Below are 20,136 nucleotides of genomic sequence, written 5' to 3'. Positions count from 1 at the left end.
TCAGTGAACAAAGAAAAGTGCCTCCATTGAGCCACTTAATTGTTTCAAATTCTGGAAAAGAAGGGCCTTGTCCATTTAGCGGAGTTCAGGCCATTTGATCCCAGGGTTTCTTGACCTGGACCTGGGGACAGCTGGCTTGTCACAAGTGGCAGTACTCCTCTGGGTCAGAAGTGCCAGGATTCCTAGTTCAAAAGTAGTTTTAGAATTGTATGAAAGTAAGGAGGGTTCATACCTTAGATTCCCAACCTTCAGTCACTGCTTTGCTAGGGTTAGGTCCTGCTATATCAGTGGGACTCTGCCCTAAAATCAGATCAGATTCCCTGGGGCTTTGTGCCTAAGGATGTAGGAGAACATCTAGGAGTGAACAGGAGACAGGGCTGGGATGAGATGGGAGGTACCACCTAGGAGCGGCTGTGAATGTAAATTAAAGGAAATGAAGGAGCAATCAGCGGCCCACCCAAGAGTGTCCAGGAGTTACATCTTGGGGAGTCAAGGAAGACCCATGAACAGACTACCAGGTGGTAGGGCCAACGGCTCCACTTGACATTATGGTATCAGATGAGTGAGCCCAGCTCACCTGTCTCCAGGTGTTCAGATGAATGAGACCATCCATGTGCAACAAGGTGAGATACTGAGAAATTAATCATAGCTTATCTTTTGTGCTATCAGCAAATACGATGGAAAGATAATTTCCTCCTTTCCCTCCAGGAAAGGCAGCCAGGGCTTTGTGTTCCCAGACCTGGGTATCCTGACCCCAGGCAGGGAATTTCCAGCTCTTTGTGAGTCAGGCCCACCTGGGGAATTAAGGAGGCTTCCAAGAAGGGAAGAGAGTAGAGGTTTATGTGCTGTTTGGGTAAGAGAGTCAAGGTCTGACCCCAGGTAGGTGATAGAATCCTGGGAATTTGGAAAATGAGATAGGGTACGTTTGTAGGATTCTCCACATGGCCCGTCCCCTATACTTTGTGCTCCTGCCATGGCCAGATGAGCTTTGGCTGTGGACGCTCATGGATCCTGGACACTTCTGTGGCCTTGGGAGCAGGGTTAAAGTTCCTCTTAGGGGAGCCTGGGGATGCAAAGAGGAGCCGTAAAGGCCATCTTTGTGGTTGCCAGAAATAGAAGTGCCCAACAGAAGGCAGGGACCAGCACAAGGCAGAGGATTCAAACAGCAGAAACAGCTGCAGTGACAAGAGTGACCCACACCGATTGACAATAAACTAGTGAATGAGTTGATCTTGATGATCTTCCAGGTCCAAGACATGTAATTCTACACGCTCTCTGTCTCCTCCTCGCAAGCTGATCCCCCCCCCCCACCAATCCCATGACTCAGAATGACTGACACAGTACCCACGAATTTCCAGCACACCAGCACGCTCTGTTCTCCCCCTGCTGGGGCCAAGGCACTGGTTGTACAGCTGTGCACCATTTGCACTCCACTGCCCCACGCAAGTCCATGTGTGTGGGTACTGGGGGAAGACGTGTTGCAGAACGGCCAAGTCCAAGATGCCGACAAGAAACATTACATAAGCTTTTGCAGTTAATGAAAAGCACTTCTACTCCATTCCTTCAGACTGCAAAACCAACAGCTGCACACAATCAGGCACCAACATGCAGGGAGCCATTCCCCTGTTTGCACAGGAAGCTCCAGCATGCTCCATGTCCCTCTAGAATCACATCACCGAGCCAGCCAAGGTCTCAGCTCTGGTCCTGACACATGGCTGGCTTGGACTTAGCTTTCTGAGTTCAGCCCACATCCTGGGTCATCTCCCCAGGAAAGACAACACTGCCACGTCCAGGCCTGAGCTTGCCCCCCTGCTGGCATTCAGCCAGGTGTGTTCAGGGTCCCATGATGCCCTAAGACTGGGGTCACTGATTTCCTCCTGTCGCAGTGCTGTCCCCCATCTCTATGTCACTTTCCAGTGTGCCCCCCATGCTCATTCCATCTTTTTCATTAGTTAATTTGTAAGGGTTTTTCAAAGTCCAGTTTAAACACCTCTTTCTCTGAAAAGCCTCTTTAACTACCCAGGCAGAATTCACTGCTTGTATCTCTACACTTGGCCACTATTGCATTTCCCTGTGGATTGTAGTTAATTGTTTACCTGTCTTTCCCACTTATTAGATGGCAAATCCTTGGAGAAGAGAAGCCATATCTTATTAAACCCCTGAGCCTTATGTAATACTGGTAAAATGAGTATTTCTTCTTTTTTACAAATTCATATAAAAAGGCATACTGTGTAGGTGGAAAGCCCAAACTAGGGAAATATCTGGTTTTCAAAAGAGATCACAAGCTATCCAAGTCAAAAATTCTTGTAAAATGGCCTATGGAAAGATAAATTCTTTTTTTAAAAAAATTATGAAAAATATACATAACATAAAATTTACCATGTTAACCATTTTTAAGTGTACAGTTCAGTGGCATTAAGTACATTTACATTGCTGTGTAACCATCACCACTATCCATCTCTAGAACATTTTCACCTTTCCCATCTAAAACTCTATACCCATTAAACACTAACACCCCGTCCCTGCTTCCCCTAGCCCTGGCAACCACCATATTACTTTCTGTCTCTGTGAATTTGACCACTCTACATACTCATATAAGAGGAATTATACAATATTTGTCTTTTTGTGACTCCTTATTTCTCTTGGCATAATTCCTCAAGGTTCATCCGTGTGCATGTTTCAGAATGTCCTTCCTTTTAAAGCTGAATAATATTTCATCATACGTACATGCCACATTTCATTTATTCATTTGTTGATGGACATGTGGGTTGCTTCCGTCTCTTGGATATGGTGAATAATGCTGCTATGAACATGGCTGTACAATTATCTCTTCAAGACCCTGCTTTCAGTTCTTTGGGGTATAAGCCCAGAAGTGGAGTTGCTGGATCACATGATAATCCTATATTTAATTGTTTGAGAAACCACCATACTGTTTTCCAGAGTGGCAGCACCATTTGACATTGCCACCAACATGCACAAGGGTTCTAATTTCTCTGCATCATTGCCAACACTTGTTATTTTCTGTTCTGTTTTTTTTTCTCCGTAACTGCCCTCCTAATGGGTATGAAGTGGTATCTCATTGTGGTTTTGATTTGCATTTCCCTACTGATAAGTAAAATTGAGCAAAAGACAAGTTTCTTTACTTCTTTTCTTTCAGATTAAAGAACTACATCATGTACTTTAGAAAACTTGAAAGATCAGGAAACAGAAGTTAAAGTACAGGAACACACAAGAGGAAAAAACCACTTGCAATCCAGTTACCTAGAGATAAACACTGTTAACATTTTGGGAATATCCTTCCAGTCTTTCTTTCTATGTAAATGAATTTTTATGGCAAAAATTCATTTCCTTATTTAGCAACTCCCCACCCAGCCCTGCCCCAAGAAGAGATCTTTTTTATTCAGTGAATGATCTGCTAAGTCCCCTGAGGGGTATGCTGGAGGTAAAAATATCTTGTTTGGTTTTAGGCTTAGTATCAGGTTTTTGTTTTGCTGAGTGGACACATAACAAAGGGCAAGAGCCAACTGCTCAGTGAGGACACTTTTAGAGGCTGGAGATGGTGAAAGGGAAGCATGTGGCCGAGAAGAGGAACAAGTGAGGTGAGTGTGCTACAAGGGAAGAGAATTTTGGAGCAAAGAACAGATATCCATGGAGGAATTTGATGACATTTCTGTCTTCCTCCAAGAACTTCAGTGACATCCATATTGCCATCAGGGGATGGTGGGGTGGGTTTGCTATAGAGAACATCATGAATGTACCAACATGGCTGGAAAAGAGCAAGAGCAGAGCCTTGCCACAGGGCTGGGACAGAAAGAGACACAGCTTATGCTATGTGGGACCTTAGAACCTTAGAGATGGGGACCTTAGAAAACCTGGGCTCATACTATGCACAATGCTCTGTGGGCATTTTCCCATGTATTTAATAGTCTCCTAAAGTATTCTATCTCTAGGCCAAGACTAGGAACTAGTTACCAAAAATCCACTTCCTCTTCCTGGGTTCCTTTGCAGTTAGATGTGCCCATGTGACTAGTTTTCGCCAAGGGAGGGTGTAAAGGGTTTGTCCCATTTCTAGGCCAAGGCTTTTAAAAAGCAGTGGTGCCCACCTCAGCCTCCTTTCCCTCCCGCCAGCTTGATAAGGGTGATGACAAGGCCCTAAGCGACGAGGGAGCCAAAAGATGGAAGGAACCTAGGTTCCTGAAAAACCAATGAAACCATGCAGAAGAAAGCCAGCTGCTGACCAGGAACACTTGTTTCCAATTGTTATGTGACTGTCATTTCTATTTATCACAGCCTAGTCTGTCCTGGCTAATATATCATCATGGAATGCAATTTAATTATCCAGTACTCTATTGTTAGATGGTTAGACTGGATAAACTGCATTTTGAGGTGTAATATTGTGTTTTAGTTCCACTGCCCAGTAGTCAGGGGTATCCAATAAAAGGGTTTTGGCTGCAAGTAACAGAAAACCTAATTGGAATTCACAAACAAGAAGGGATTTATCGGCTAACTGGGAGCATAGAGGTAAATGGACTGTACTGATGGCTACAATGATGTGAAGACTCAGTTTCTTTCTACCTCTCTTCTTTTTTATACCCAATGTTCGTTGCCTCCTAGGGCTAACTTCCTGGTGATTGTAGAAGGATTTCACGCTCTCTTGTTCTCACGTGACAAGAGAGTTTGTCTCTCACGATCAACCAACAGCAGCTCAAAGCTTTGCACTGACAGGCTCATCCCTGAACCAAACCTTGTGACCATGACAATTGGACTTCCAGTAGCCTAGACCAATCAGGGGTATCTGCTGGAGCTGAGAGTAGGTTTGATCCCAGCCAACAATGGCTAGATGGCTGCCACCAGTGGTGCTTACCTTTATACAGAGATGGAGAAACTGCGTTGCTCAGATATACAGAGGAGAAAGTCACTTGATGCCAGCTTTCCCTGAAACAAAGAAAGTTTCGGGAGATGCTAAATAAAAGTGAAGTAATTTCCCCCTTCTATGCATTGAAATACGTCTTTGGAAAAATTACTTTCTGCAAAAAAGATAAGAAAGATGGAAATGGTGAAAGAAGTAGATGATTTAAAGACAAGGACACAGAGTCAACAACCTGGGGAAAATTAAATGACTTGGAAACGAAGTCCGGGTATTTGAGAAAGAATATTTTATATGAGACACTCTCATGGTGGGATGGTACAAGACAGAATTTAAGAAAAGGACAGTGGTATATCTTGATGTCATGTGTGGGAAATTAAAGTTCAAATCTCTTTCTTGGCTGGTTCCCTCTCTGCTATTGGAATACCTTGCACACTTATGCACATTGAGCATGACTGTCAAGGACACTGTCTGTATGCTAAATTCAGGCTAGTTATGCTGAGCCCAGCCTTTCCTCCAAACAGTATAAATTCATTTTCCTGGAAATCATGGAATGGACTAGAAACAGAAGAGAGGTAGGTAGGTAAAGGCTTTTCTTCCTATACTGCATCACTCTTTACCTCTAAGACAGGAATTAGATAGGTTTTACTTGTTGGTTCACAGAGAAATTGGGCCAATTACTTTTATGCACACAAAAATAATTCCTTTCAGCACATTGATTGACTTAAAAACCCCCGTGTGTAAAATCTGCACAAACAAAAGGCATGCAAAGAGATCTGCTACAATAAGATTAAGTTCAAATGGCAAGGCAGGTGTTGAATTGAAAGTTAACTGGCAATGTCAACCACAAAATGGTCTAATTCACCTTCTCTACAGAAGCAAGGGAGCCTGCTCTGTTTGCTTTTCTGCCTGACTCCGTCCCCAATGCAATTCTCATATTTCCAATGCAATCCTCAAAATCCAACTCATCTTCCACTTCCTCCGTGGAATCTTCCTGAACTACTACAGCCTCTATCTCCAGACTCCCTGGCACTCACTGAAAAGGTACTAAAGAATAGGGGTTAAAAGCTCAGACTGTGATGTCAGCCCTGCGATTAACCTAGATCCTTAGTCCACTAGCTGTGTGACCTGGGGCTCATCCACTCTGAGCCTCAGTTTCCTTGTCTGAAAAATGGGACCAAGAGGGTGACTGTAAGAATAAAATGAGATAATGCATGCAATGAGATAATGCCTGGAGCAGGAACTCAAACAGGGACTTTATTTATTTATTTTATTTTTTGTTTGTTTGTTTGTTTTTCGGTACGCGGGCCTCTGACTGTTGTGGCCTCTCCTATTGCGGAGCACAGGCTCTGGGTGTGCAGGCTCAGCGGCCATGGCTCACGGGCCCAGCCGCTCCGCGGCATGTGGGATCTTCCCAGACCGGGGCACGAACCCGTGTCCCCTGCATTGGTAGGCGGACTCTCAACCACTGCGCCACCAGGGAAGCCCAAACAGGGACTTTAAATGTCAACACATTGTTCAAAAGTGCACCACTAGTCAGGACTTCCTGTTTGATGGCTGGTCAAACAGAAATTTGGATCATGAAGCAATTTAGAAATGGGCCAAACTCACTTATGAAAATTATTTTTGTGAGATTGTAATGAGGTTGGGGGGGAGAGGCAACATTTAACAGATTTTCCATCACCTAAAAAAATGAATGAACCAATGAGCCACTTACAAAGGATCATTATGAATTTGTTCATTGAAACAAATCTGTAAGGCCCTGAATTGAGCAACACAAGCTAACCAGCACTTAAAGTGGTGAAAGTTTCTTTCTTTTTCACAGATGTCTACTGCTTGTGTAAGCAGCTTTTGGCAGGGAAGAGCTCTTTGCAGGAGGCACCCTTTTGTCTTGTCACTAAGCTTACACCAGGCACCCCCATGCTCCACCCACCTCCGGCCCTAGCACCTCTTTCAAATCTTTTGATCATCCAATACCTTGTCTAATTTGTTGGTTCTTTCTGTAGATCAAAGAAATAGAAATGAAGAATAAGTAATTATCAGATGACCAGATCTCTTCCCTAGTTTCCCCTTCAGCAATCCTGCGAACAAACTGTGTGAACAAGATAGCATAGAAAGAAAAATCACAAGAAGTCGACAAGCCTGCATGCAGTGGGGAATGGAAATGACGCTGATCCCCTATCTCAACGATTAATGGAGATTACTTCCCTTTTTCCCTTTAAAAACTTTCATGACTGAGCAGCATCTTCGGAGATGCTTTTCGAGGACACTGAGTCCACCGTCTCCCCAGACTGCGAGCGTTCTGATTAAAAGCAACTTTCCTTTCTACCAACATATCTTTCTTGGGTATTGATTTTCGAGCGGCGAGCAGCCAGACCTGATTCGGTAACACTTGTGCACGTCCAGTGGTAAGAGAATGGACCACAGAACGGTATAAATCAGCACCAGAGCTCTGGCCCAGTTCCCCACTAGGCCTGATCTTGGGAAAGTTACGTACTCCCTCCCAAGTAACAGTTTCCTCATCTATGAAATGGGAATAAAATTCTCCCTGTATCAAATGGTCTCTGTGAGAATTAAACAAGCCAACTCATGCAAAGAACTCAGTTTAGTATCTAACACAATATATATTCAATAAATGTAAGGAATTATGGTAAAAATAACTATCCCACAATTCAGATTTCTTACTACTTTTCTTTAGCCTTGCCTTCAAATGTGGACTCATTTGTTTAAGCACACCTTTACATGAAACTTGGAGCCAGCACTTTGCTGTTTTGTGGAATTTACATTTTTTAACCAATAAATCTTTTGAATAGTGCTCTGTGGATATCAAGAATGATAATGATAAGGGTTGTCACAGAAAATGCATGTAAGAGATGGCAGAACTAGACCCATAGGTGAGGGAGACTGGTTTGATTTATAATTATTTGAAAAATCAGCTCCTCTCCCACATTGAGTTGATTTCGTAACATCAGCAAGACATGCTTTAAATTCTTCTTGGACAAGAAAATTTCTAAAAATCTTATACCTAACCAAATCCTCTATGCCCTTGAACTAAATCTGGGAAACTCTGAGTTACGATATTATGCACCTAATACAGTAGGAATGAGCTTAAAGTAATGCTCCATAGAGAGATTTACAGAAAGGCTGTTCTTTGTATATATTCTGAGATGATGTCATTGTCTCCCTTTCATTGGGAGGGGGCCAGGAATGGTGATAGGGCTGGGGCCCAGCAATGATGGATGGCTCCTCTCACCTGGACCCTTTGAGAACAATAACCCCTTTGTGAGTTATCAGGCCTTTCTTCTGGTGAAAGGAAGAACAGACTCTTGACCTACAGGTCTCTATTTGTAAGAAGGCTCTAACTACCAAGGCTAAAGGCCACAGACAGGCACTGGCCAGCCACTGAGAATGCACTGAGCCAGATAGGCATGGCCACTACCCTCCTGGAGCTTACACTCTAGTGGGAAAGACAGCAAATACATGATGGGCAAACATAATTACAACTGTAATGAACCCCATGAAATACAGAGCAGCACTGGATTTTATACTGGGACCTGATGGAAAGGGGAGAGGGGAGGTTAGGCATGAGACTGCAAACACAACTTGTATATCAAAACGAGCATAGACACATGATGTAGAACACAAACTTGCTTCCGTGTTAGAGATAAAGGTGGAGACGGCAGAGAAATCGCATTTGCCTGGAGTGGGACTGGCTATGCCTCATCCTCTCCTGAGTTCTGGGTTGAGGCTTCCAGCCTCAAGGGGTGGCTGAGTTGGAAGAGTTTGAGAAACTCTGGCTGGGGCACAGTGGGCTTGGGCTCCAGGGGTGAAGCCCTCGAAAGACATGAGAAGACACCTTCTGGCTGGCTGGGAGGCAGCCCAGGGCCAGGAGATCCCTGGCCCAGATTGGCAGCCAGCAACTCCTTTAGCTTCTGTGGCATTCTCCAAATTCTTCACGAAGCTTTCAGTGTTGTCTCCTCAGCCCAGGAAGCCCCTCTGGTTTTAAGTTATCATCTAATCTTCCATCAGGGTGTAGATGAAACTGTTTGTCTTGGGACACAAAGGAGCCAGTGGGGCATGTGGTGGGGGGAGAGGAGAGAAAGAGAGGAGATGGACCTCTGACCCACTCCCCTTTCCTACTGCACTCTGTTCTCTTTCTTTAGGCAATTGTCAACTCATCTGCTAATTATCTAAGTCCACCCCCTGGGACACAGTAGGCTCAAAGCATCTGCCGTATGATGTCAACCATCCTCTGAATACTACCTGCACTCCTGTACCCCCCTCCCCGCAACCAGCACCTTTAAACTCCTCTGACTAGACCAGCATGAGGCATTTCTGAGGTGTGGAGAAGGGCCACTCAGATTGCCATGGGATGAGGAGCCACTGGTGGTGAGAAATGGACTCACAGAAGGCAGCCTTCTCTCTCACACAACATGTGGGATGGAAACGCTTGGAAAAGTCTCACCCGCTCCCGCCCCCAAGGTGGTACCAGTTTCAGGAGAATCTCCAGAACCAGGAAAGCTCATGGCACAGTAGAACCTGAATGTGTCCAGGGACTCAGCCCAGAACTATTGAATCCTTGAATTCATGAACACCATCAAACCCAAACAGGCCCTGCGTAAAACATATTAAAGGATAACTGAGAAATTAAAACAACCCCTAAAAACTTTAATAATTCTATTACTACAGGACTCTAGTTATTTGTAATGGTCTTTCACTTTCTTAGATCCCTTTGAGATCGGCTGGGACCTGGCACCTGGGACCCTTTACCGGAGTGCTTGCACCTGGACTAATGTCTCCTGCAGCAACAGAATACAAAGAAACTATAAGGGACTAAAAATAACTGCATGCATGTGCAGTTGGGACAAGTTATGAGCAATAAGATACAAAAAAGCCACAAACCAACTGCCATTTCTTAGGTGTGAGGAGTAAAAGCAGGACACTGCCCATGATCCCTGCACACAGCACCACCAAGGGGGTGGGCAGATCACTTAAGCCACCCCTCCAGCTTGACCCACAGATCTGCCCCTACCCTCACCCCATTTAAGGAACCAGCCCGCCGTCCTCGGAGAGCAAGCAAGGGAACCTGTTACCTGTCTTCACTCCCAATAAAGCCTTGCCTGAATTCCTAGTCTGGCCTGTTATCAATTTCTATTGATTAAAGAGTCCAAGGACCCAAGTCAGTAACACCTTGACATGCATCATTAGCAGTTGTCTGGCTATCAGAATCGCTTGTCACACATAAGAAAGTTTTTACGTTTGTGAGAATAATTACAATGTGCAGGGAATGCCTGTGTTGATCCATGGATGCTGTAGTTAACCTCATGCTCCCTGAGATTTGCACACCTGTACACCAGCTCCACCATAAAATCTGATGCCTTAAGATACAGAATACCTTTTTTTTTTTTTTTTTGCGGTACGCGGGCCTCTCACTGTTGTGGCCTCTCCCGTTGCGGAGCACAGGCTCCGGACGCACAGGCTTAGCGGCCATGGCTCACGGGCCCAGCCGCTCCGCGGCATATGGGATCCTCCCAGACCGGGGCACGAACCCGTATCCCCTGCATCGGCAGGCAGACTCTCAACCACTGCGCCACCAGGGAGGCCCAGAATACCTTTTTTTTAATGCTGAGAATTTAATTCATGGTACATTTCAAACCAGTTGGAGAAAGAAAGAAATACCCAATAAATGGTATTCGGTTGATATGCTACCTGCTTCAGGGCAGAGAAAAGGTAGCCTAGCCTTCTCTACCCCACCTCACATCTTATCCAATAATTAATTCCTTATGATTAAAGAGCCAAACAAAAAACAAAACTAACAACTTAAAAATATCTGTATATATAGGATAATTTCAAAAAGAAATCCTGAGTTAGGAAAAGCCTTCTTAAAGCAAGACTTCAAATCCAGAAATATTAAATAAAAATAACTGAGGTTTGATTACATGAAAATGGCAAACTGTGTGACTAAAAACATGCCATGAACAAAATGAAAAAAAATGGCACAGCCACAGTGGAAAACAGTATGAAGTTTCCCCAAAACATTAAAACTAGAACTATCCTATAATCCAGCAATTCCACTTCTGGGTATATATTTAAGTGAAATGAAATTGCTATCTCCAAGAGATATCCACACTCCCATAGTCACTGCAGCATTACTCACAAGAGCTAAGACTTGGAAATAACCTAAGCTTGTTTGAGGGATGAATGCATAAAGAAAATATGGTATATATATATATATATATTCTTCAGCCATAAAAAAGAAGGAAATCCTGCCATTTGCGAAAACATGGGGGGACCTTGGGGGCATTATGCTAAGTGAAATAAGTCAGACAGAGAAAGACAAATACTGGATGATCTCACTTATACGTAGGATCTTAAAAAGCCAAACTCATAGAAACAGTGGGATGGTGATTGCCAGGGGCAAATGTGGATGTGGGGAGATGTTGATCAAAGGGTACAAACTCCAGTTACAAGATGAATAAGTTCCGTGGACCTCATGTACAGCATGGTGACTATAGGTAACAATACTGTATTGTACACTTGAAAGCTGCCAAGAGAGTAGATCTTAAATGTTCTTACCACACACATACACACATAAGATATTTTCATGAGGTGATGGACTGTGATGAACATTTTTCAATATTTTACATATTGAATCATCACACTGTACATCATAAACCTACACAATGTTATATGCCAATTATATCTCAATAAAGTTGGGGAAAAAAAGCCAAAAACAAAATTGAAAACTAAATGGCCAAACTGGAAGCAAACAGAGATACAACTCACAAGCTGCCTCCCTAGCAATCTTTTCTCAGTAGAATCCCTCTTTATCAACACTCAGATTTCGTAAAGCATACATACCTCTCCAATGTAACATGTTTAGGGCCTAGATTTATATAGAAAACTTTATTTGTACATCTCCCAAACTCAATATAACATTTTAAACAAAGTAGTATATTTATAGTGGAGGGGGCAGGAATTCTTTAGTTACTTTCCAAATATAACTGAAGGAATTTCAAAATCATATGCAGATGTTTTGAAGAGGGCAGAATGTCAACAAAGGGATGTGAGTCAGATGTTGACGGTGCTGAGAGGCCGTGCGGCTGCACACATGCAAATGACTGTTACAAGTCAGAGTCACTGTGTGGTCAACAGGAAGCAATGTTTTCTACATCTGACATACTAAGTAATTTGTTACGTTTACTGACTTTCTCTTTGTTTTAGGAAACTGGTTGGTAGTGATGGATTAGCAAAAAAGGGGCTACTGGTTAATATTTTCACTCTGTGTCTGGCCTTTAGGAAGGTTCCTGATGGTAAATGAAAGATACTCATATTCACAAGCAGTAGTACAAAGGATTAATATTGAAAAAAACTATAATTCTACATATTCAAATGTGAAAGAATAAACAACCACTAGGGAATGGGTGAAGAAGGCAAACAGACAACTCACAAAAGAAAAAACTGTGAAATTAGCCAATAAATACAAACGACACTCGACCTCACCAACAAACAAGAAAATGCGCTATATGCATTAAAACAATGAACAGCCATTTAAAAAACTTATGAGATCAACAAAAAGAAAAAGTTTAATAACATTAAGAGTTGTTGAGGATTTGGGAAATCAGGCATATTGCTGATGTCTGTGTACACTGATGAGGTATTTTTCCAGGCTAATTGGTGGTATCTATTAGAAATGGTAATGCACACATGCTCTACTTTAACAATTTCCAGAAACCTATTATTCAGAAATACACATGTGCACAGACATGTGCATAAGGATAAATATCACAACACTATTTGTAATAGAAAAATATTTTGAAAAGATCCAAAAGTACACCAAGAATTTAAATATATTATGGCATGAAATGTCATATAGTTGTTAGAAGGAGTGGGGTAGGCTTATATATATTGATATGAAAAGGTCTCTGAGGTAGATTAAATGAACAGAGCAACCTGCAGAACATGTGAATATTCTACATTTATGTGCATATATATATTCATTCATACACACACACACACACTTAGGCAAGTACATAAGAAAGGGGACTGAAGTGCTGAGAGCAGTTACCTCTGGGAGGGAAGTTGTCCTAGGAGGAGGAAGTGGGAGATGTCTTCTTGTTCACCAAACTTTCCAGTTTCTTTCCCAGCTGTGCTCCTCTCTGTAGGATATATCCCCACACCGTTGACCTTGGGAATGGCCATGTGACTTGCTTTGGCCAAAAAAGAAACGTTGATCGCTTTTGTGCTAAGTTGTAGAAGTCAGGGCCTCATTTGTCTTGTCTTTTTCTTTCTGCCAGATCGACAGTGTTCCAGATAGAGGCTAGGTTTTTCCATCAGCTTTGGTTCTGGTGTGAAAAAGGCAATAAGCAGAGCTTGTAGCCAACTCGTGATAAACATGTTGTGTGAACAAGAAATAAACATTTGTTGCTATAAGCCACTGAGATTTTGGGGGTGTTTGTTACTGCAGTATAACGTGGCCTACTCTGACTGATACAAATAAAGGAAGACTTCTACATGTTTTCTTTGTGTACTTCTCAACTATATAAGCATTTTGCAATATATATATATATACACTCATATATTACTTGTATAATAACCTAATTTTTTAAATATTTTTATTATTTTAACATTATTTATTCATTTTTGGCTGCATTGGGTTTTTGTTGCTGTGAGTGGGCTTTCTCTAGTTGCGGTGAGCTGGGGCTACTCTTCGTTGTGGTGCGTGGGCTTCTCATTGCAGTGGCTTCTCTTGGTGTGGAGCATGGGCTCTAGGCACGTGGGCTTCAGTAGCTGTGGCATGTGGGTTCAGTAGTTGTGGCTCGCAGGTTCTGTAGTTGTGGTGCACAGAATTAGTTGCTCCACAGCATGTGGGATCTGCCCAGAGCAGGGCTCAAACCCATGTCTCCTGTATTGGCAGGTGGATTCTTAACCACTCTGCCACCAGGGAAGTCCATAATAAACTAATTTCTAAAAATTGACATCTTTGCAAAATTACAAATGACTATATGTCAAGGACCTTTGAGATTGTTGACAAATAGAGACTGCAAAGCTAAATCCTGGAATTCCAAGGGCAATTGAAGTGCCTGCCTGAGACCTGCAGGCCAACATACCATGGCTACAACCTGAAATGCTGGGAAAAGGTAAAAGGTGTGTTTTATCAAACCAGTGGCCAAGAAATACAGTGGTTAAGTGAATATGTGAGAATTCTTCTTGTGTACGTTAGTTGGGGAGGTCAGGGCAGTAAACATACTACCCCCCAACCACAATGACAAAGGGCATCCAAATACATGGTGGGACCACAGTGGTTGCTTTCATAGATATTGGGAGACTTCGTTCTTCCATAGCAGGGATTGAGTAGCAATTACTGCTGACTCACAGCTGTCTGAATGTATCAGTCTCATCAGATGTGTCCAGAACACAAAGAATTTGAGAACTACCAACCCAGGAAATAGAGCAGGTAATTGCATGTAGACTCTTATTTCCTGGTGGGGCTGATGTTCCATGCTCAAATTCCAGGCTTATTCATTGATTGCACACATCCTCTGTGTCAGGCACTGTCATTGCCTTCAGCCATGCACACAATCTTAGCTCTCAAACTCACAGCCCAGATCAATAACACATACCCTGAGGCAGGGATAACGGTAATAACAGTAGCAACCTTTTCTTAAGGGGGTAGCAGTTCCAAGCATTGTGCCAGGTATATATTATTTTTAATAAAAAAAAATCCTGCATAATTATGCCTACTTTTTTGAATGAAGAAACTGAGGTGGAGAGAAATTAATGAACCTCCTTCAGTTCTGAGAACCCCTAGGTAAGGGTCCATCTCAAGTTCCTTCTGTTGTCTAAACAAGTCACCTCCTCTGCAAAGGGATGATTAATAATAGCATCAAAGGGGGAGTGACAGCCTTGAAACAGAACTTTAACCTAGAGAGCAGGGCGCAAAGACCCAGCTTTTTGCCTATGCTATCTGCAGAGGGCGATGCAGAGCCTGGCTAGCGGCCAGCCTGGTGATCTGACTTAGGTTAGCTATGGTTAATATTCCTCCCATCTCTGCCCTCACCCCCTCCTTCTTCTAGTGCTGGAAGTAAACATCTGCCTTGCTCAGGGCATGAGGGTGGGAGTAAAGAAAGTCCTCACGACAGCAACAGTCCTTTGCTGTTGTGCAAAGAATTCTAGAAGACGCAGATCTGTGTTGTGGCAGCACGAGAGGTCCCAAGGTGCAACCCCTCAAGTCCCTTCCATGGCTGAGGTTGGGGAATCAGTCCCATGTATTTGCCATCAGCTCAGTACTCTGTTTAACTTTCTTCCCGCTGAAGCACTCAGCACAGAGAAATACCCTAGGAAATCTAACTCAGGGCTGTTCTTGGTTTCTTAAGGAAATTTAACCTAAACAAGGACGTGGCACGGCTCTCAGCCCCGAGACTGTAACCATGTGGGGCTCATCTTCCCACCCAACAGGGGAGCAGAGAACAGTGAGTAGAGGACGGTTCACCAAAGAGCCTGAAAGCTCCCGAGGAAGAGGCGTTGGGGGTGGTCTCCTTTCCCAGGCTCTGCTTCAGGGCTGAGGTCACAGGGTTCAGCTGCCTTTGCACCCGAGGACCGGCAAGGCCCCCAGGGGACTCAGAACAGAGCCAGGGGCTTCTCAGTCAGATGAGAGAAATTCTGGGCAACGTACAGGATGGCAAGTCAGATTTTGATGAGTGGCTCAGCTCTGTATTGTGGATGGAAGTAAGGAGAAAGAAAGAAATTCATGTAAATCTCCCAACAGGCAACCCAGCTGGCACTGAAATGGCCAATAAGAGAGAAAACTTGAGCAAGAGGTGAAGGGGATATGAGGATGCTCCTGGGACACATGGGTTTCTCCCCGGGATGTGAGCAAACTGCACAAACATTTTGGTGGAGCACCTGGTGGTGGAGGTTTCATCAGAGTTATGATTCAATGAAATGAAGCACCGAGTTTATACTAGGGTCAGATTTCATCTTAACAGTGCTATAAATGACTCTACACCTTTATTTATGGACTCATCAAAGGTCAGAAGGGGTCAGTTTTTAGTTGTACTCAACTATGCTTTTTAGGAGAAATTTTGTGCCCTTCTGAAGCTAGTGTGCAAAATCTCAGGGGGCAATCATTCTCAGGGTTGTGCAAATGGGCACCCCTTACATCTTACCTGTCCCCAGGTGTCTCACTAATCTCACTCTAGACATGGCCCTGGGGTCAAGCACAGTGCCAAGGGGAGAATAGGAGCTCAGTCATTGAATGAATAAAGGCACAAACAAATGAGGTAGAGAAGAAGGACAGTCATTGGAAAACTCTAGATACTGAATGCTTTCACAGCCTTTGAACACCCTGTTTTCCAGAAGGCTCGTGTGAAGGTAGATGAATGGGACCTTTGGTGTTGTAGTCATCTTAGTCAGCTTGGGCTGCTATAACAAAATACCACAGGCTGACATCTATTTCTCACAGTTCTGGAGGCTGGAAGTCAAGATGAAGGTGCCAGCGAGTTCAGGTCTCAGTGCGGGCCTCGTTCTGGCTTGCAGACAGCTGCCTTCTCACTATATCCTCACATGGCAGAGACAGAGGGCTGTGGTCTCTCTTCCTCTTCTTATAAGGACACCAATCCCATTGTGAGACCCCCACCCTCATGACCTCAAATAAACCTAATCACCTCCCAAAGGCTTCCCCTCTGAACATCATCGCATTGGGGGTTAAGGCTTCAACATATCGATTTTGGTGGGACATAAACATTTAGCCCATATCAGTAGCGTATTAAGATTACGTATTTTGGATCCCTGCTTCTGTACGAAAGTTTGATCACTGAGGTAGACAGAATTCTAAGATGGCTCCCAAGATTCTCACCCCCTAGTGTGCATACTCATGTAATCTTCCTTGAGGTGAGTGCACCTGATTTAAACAGGTGAGCTCTTTAAAGAGGGTCTAGCAGTCAGAGATGGAAGAAGACAGAGAGACTGGAAATGTGAGAGGGATTTTCCTGGGGCCTTGAGGGAGCTAAGAGCTATGTTGTAAGAGGGCCTATGGAGGGGATCACATGGTAAGGAAACGTAGGAGGCTTCTAAGAGCTGAGAGCAATTCCCAGCGACAGCCAAAAAGTAAAGGGGACCCTCAGTCCTACAACCAAAAGTAACTAAATTCTGCCTAAAGCTGTGTGAGCTTGGAAGAGGACCCCATACTTCAGATGAGGCCCCAGGCTGGCTGACATCTTGATTTCATGTCATGAAACCGTGAGCAGAGAACCCAGCCACACCATGACTAGACCTCTGATCTACAGAATGCTGTTATAATAAATTCATCCTGTTTTCAGCTACTAAGTTTATGGCAATTTGTTACACAGCCTAGAAAAGCAATACAATCTCCTTTCTACAGGAGATCAGCCCACATCTCTTGAGTCCCTTTGTCTTACTAAAAGCAGCTTCTGTTTGGTTGTTGATTACATTTTCCCTTATATTAACACACAACCTCCTTTCTTTCTTCTTCTTTCTTATTTTCCCCCTACTGTTTCCTTTGGGAATTTACACAGTAATTCAAACCTGCTGTGTACACATTTTTATTTTAACACTATTTAACGCAGAAACTATATTATCTTCTCCCCAACCTCTACAAAGCATCTTCAGGGCACACATCATTGTGAGGCTACTGTTTTCCTCCTTCCCAACCAGTGTTCAAGTCTTCCAAAGCTTAACATTATGTTTATTACATAACAGCACGACATAAGCCCAAACAACCTGCTGCTGGGCTTTTAAATATAGCAACTGCAGAAATCTCTTCTGGGCTTGATGAAGAGCCACTTCAAATGTTTCCTAATTTCAGCAATTTTCTGGTCTATAGAAAACAAGGTCCAAAAATGGCTCTGCAGGTAAAGTGCACACACAAGAAACCCACCCCTCCCTCAACAATGACACAGAGGGTGGGAAGTGGGGAGGGAGCCGAGGGCCCTCCGGTTGTTGGGATTTGCAGGCGGCCTCTCAAGGAGTATTGTCTCTGTGTGAAACCCTCTCAGGGGTGAAAATGGAAAAGGCCCAGAAGTGGAGGCCTTCCAGGTTGGCACCTCAGTGATGGTCCCTCCCTTTGTTCCCTTTTCTAATTGCCAGGACCACTGGCAGTTGTATTCACCAAAGGGACTCTTGGTTGCATTAAGAGCTGACTCAATCTGGCTTAAGAACAGGGAATTTCTTGGCTTGGGAATCTGTTGAATAAGGGTTGTGCTGCTCCCTTTGACCTCCCCATGTTGGTTCTATTCTCAGGCACCAACACCCCACACAGCACCCCTCTCCTCCCCACCCCACCCCACCCAGAATCCCTGGGCTTGCCCCATGGGAAAAGGGTGCCTCTTTCTCCTATTCCAGTCATCTACCCTGGGCTGACTGGTTGGGCTTGGGTCTCATGCCCTTCTCCTAAATCATCACCATGGCCAGGGGGATGGCCACTGTTTGGCCACAGGATGGGAGCAGGTGTCCACTTCTAGAGCAGGAGTATGAGGTCACAAGGACTCGGGTGGGGGAGGGGAAGGGTGGATGTCCAAAGGAAAATCAAGGTGCCATTGTCAGACAGGGTGGAATGGACACTGGGCAGGCCAGAACAACTGATGTCCTCAGCCGTCTGACCTATTCTAATGCAGGATATTTGGGAACAGCTGGGACCTGGAGAGGCAATTGGGAGCAGGGGTTCTCTCTCCACCTCTGTGCTTCCACTGAGCCACCGGAATCCTATATGTTCATCTGTATGTGTGTGTGCACTTCACCCAGCTCATCAGCTGAGAAGCAGAGTCAAGGTGTAACTTGATAACACATTTCTGCTCTGCCCTGGGCCTTCTAATTTCCTCTCCTGGCTACAAGGTGGTAGAAATTTCTGTGCTCTTATATCTGTACTCCTCTGAGAGTGGACTGCCTTCCCTCAATACACAGAAAATCTGGGGCCTCATGAGGACTTCACACCAGAGACCTGGCCCGCCATGTGTGGGAGTCTGGGTGCAGCAAGAAAACGGGAAGCTGGGGTAAGCCTGTGTCCCAGGCTTTGGGGGGCCCCTGGAGCTACTGCTTCTCTCCATGGGGTTGCTCTGTCTCCACTTGTGACCTATCAGACCCGCCACCTGGTAGGACCTTTCTGTGCCCACTTCTAATGGGTTTTCCTTGTGCATCTGTCAGGGATGCCATGACCCCTGCTTTCTGGATTGGGGCAGGGAGAGGGCTCTCATAAGTTCCTTCTAACTGAGCTCTGGCCCATGGCAGGCGGAACAAATACTCACTGACGGTTCAAGGTGACCCCCCCCACCAACTCCTTTGAACAGCTTCCATTTGTGCTCTGCCAGTGAGATTTTCCTATTCCATCAAAGAGTTAAACAGTTTTTGATGGGGAAGGCAGGAGATCTTCCTTATATAGGACACATATTTGGAAACCGGTCTCTTAGCAGTTGGGTGTGCCGTATGCAAAAGGAAAGTGTCAGTTAGTTTAGCCCAATTTTATTAATATCGGGGTCTATTATAAAACCACTCTAAAATGCACATCAAAACTACAATGAGGTACTATCTCACACCAGTCCGAATGGCCATAATTAAAAAGTCTACAAATAACAAATGCTGGTGATGGTGTGGAGAAAAGGGAACTCTACTACACTGTTGGTAAGAATATAAATTGGTGCAGCCACTGTGGAAAAAAGTACGGACGTTCCTCAGAAAACTAATTAGTTAGCCATATGATCCGGCAATCCCACTCCTGGGCATATATCCAGATAAAACTCTAATTCAAAAAGATATATGCACTCCAATGTTCATAGCAGCACTACTTACAATAGCCAAGACATGGAGACAACTTAAGTGTCCATCGACAGATAAATGGATAAAGAAGATGTGGTAAACATATACAAAGGAATATTACTCAGCCATAAAAATATAATGAAATAATGCCATTTGCAGCAACACAGATGGACCTAGAGATTATCATACTAAGTAAAATAAGTCAGAAAGAAAAAGACAAATACCATATATCACTTACATGTTGAATCTAAAATATGACACAAATGATCTTATTTACGAAATAGAAACAGACTCACAGACATAGAAAACAAACTTATGGTTACTAAAGGGGAAAGGGCGTAAGAGAGGGATAAATTAGGAGTTTAGGATTAGCAGATACAAACTACTATATATAAAACAGATAAACAACAAGGTCCTACTGTATAGCACAGGGAACTATATTCAATATCCTGTAATAGACCATAATGGAAAAGAATATGAAAAAGAATATGTATATATGT

General features: G+C 43.8%; 1 protein-coding gene across 1 annotated transcript in view; it reads right to left on the bottom strand.

Annotated features, from left to right (window-relative positions):
• LOC308613799 (uncharacterized protein) overlaps positions 1–20,136 on the bottom strand; it is a 366,445-nt gene that overhangs the window by 335,251 nt on the left and 11,058 nt on the right. Inside the window, exon 2 of the transcript XR_014015317.1 lies at positions 12,936–13,212. The gene's annotated coding sequence lies outside the window, so the exon portion shown is untranslated. The remainder of the gene's footprint in view (positions 1–12,935; positions 13,213–20,136) is intronic.

Source organism: Mesoplodon bidens (genome assembly GCF_964165515.1).
Source record: "Mesoplodon bidens genome assembly, chromosome: 3".
Lineage (NCBI taxonomy): Eukaryota > Metazoa > Chordata > Mammalia > Artiodactyla > Ziphiidae > Mesoplodon > Mesoplodon bidens.
This window is presented reverse-complemented; position numbering and strand designations above follow the sequence as displayed.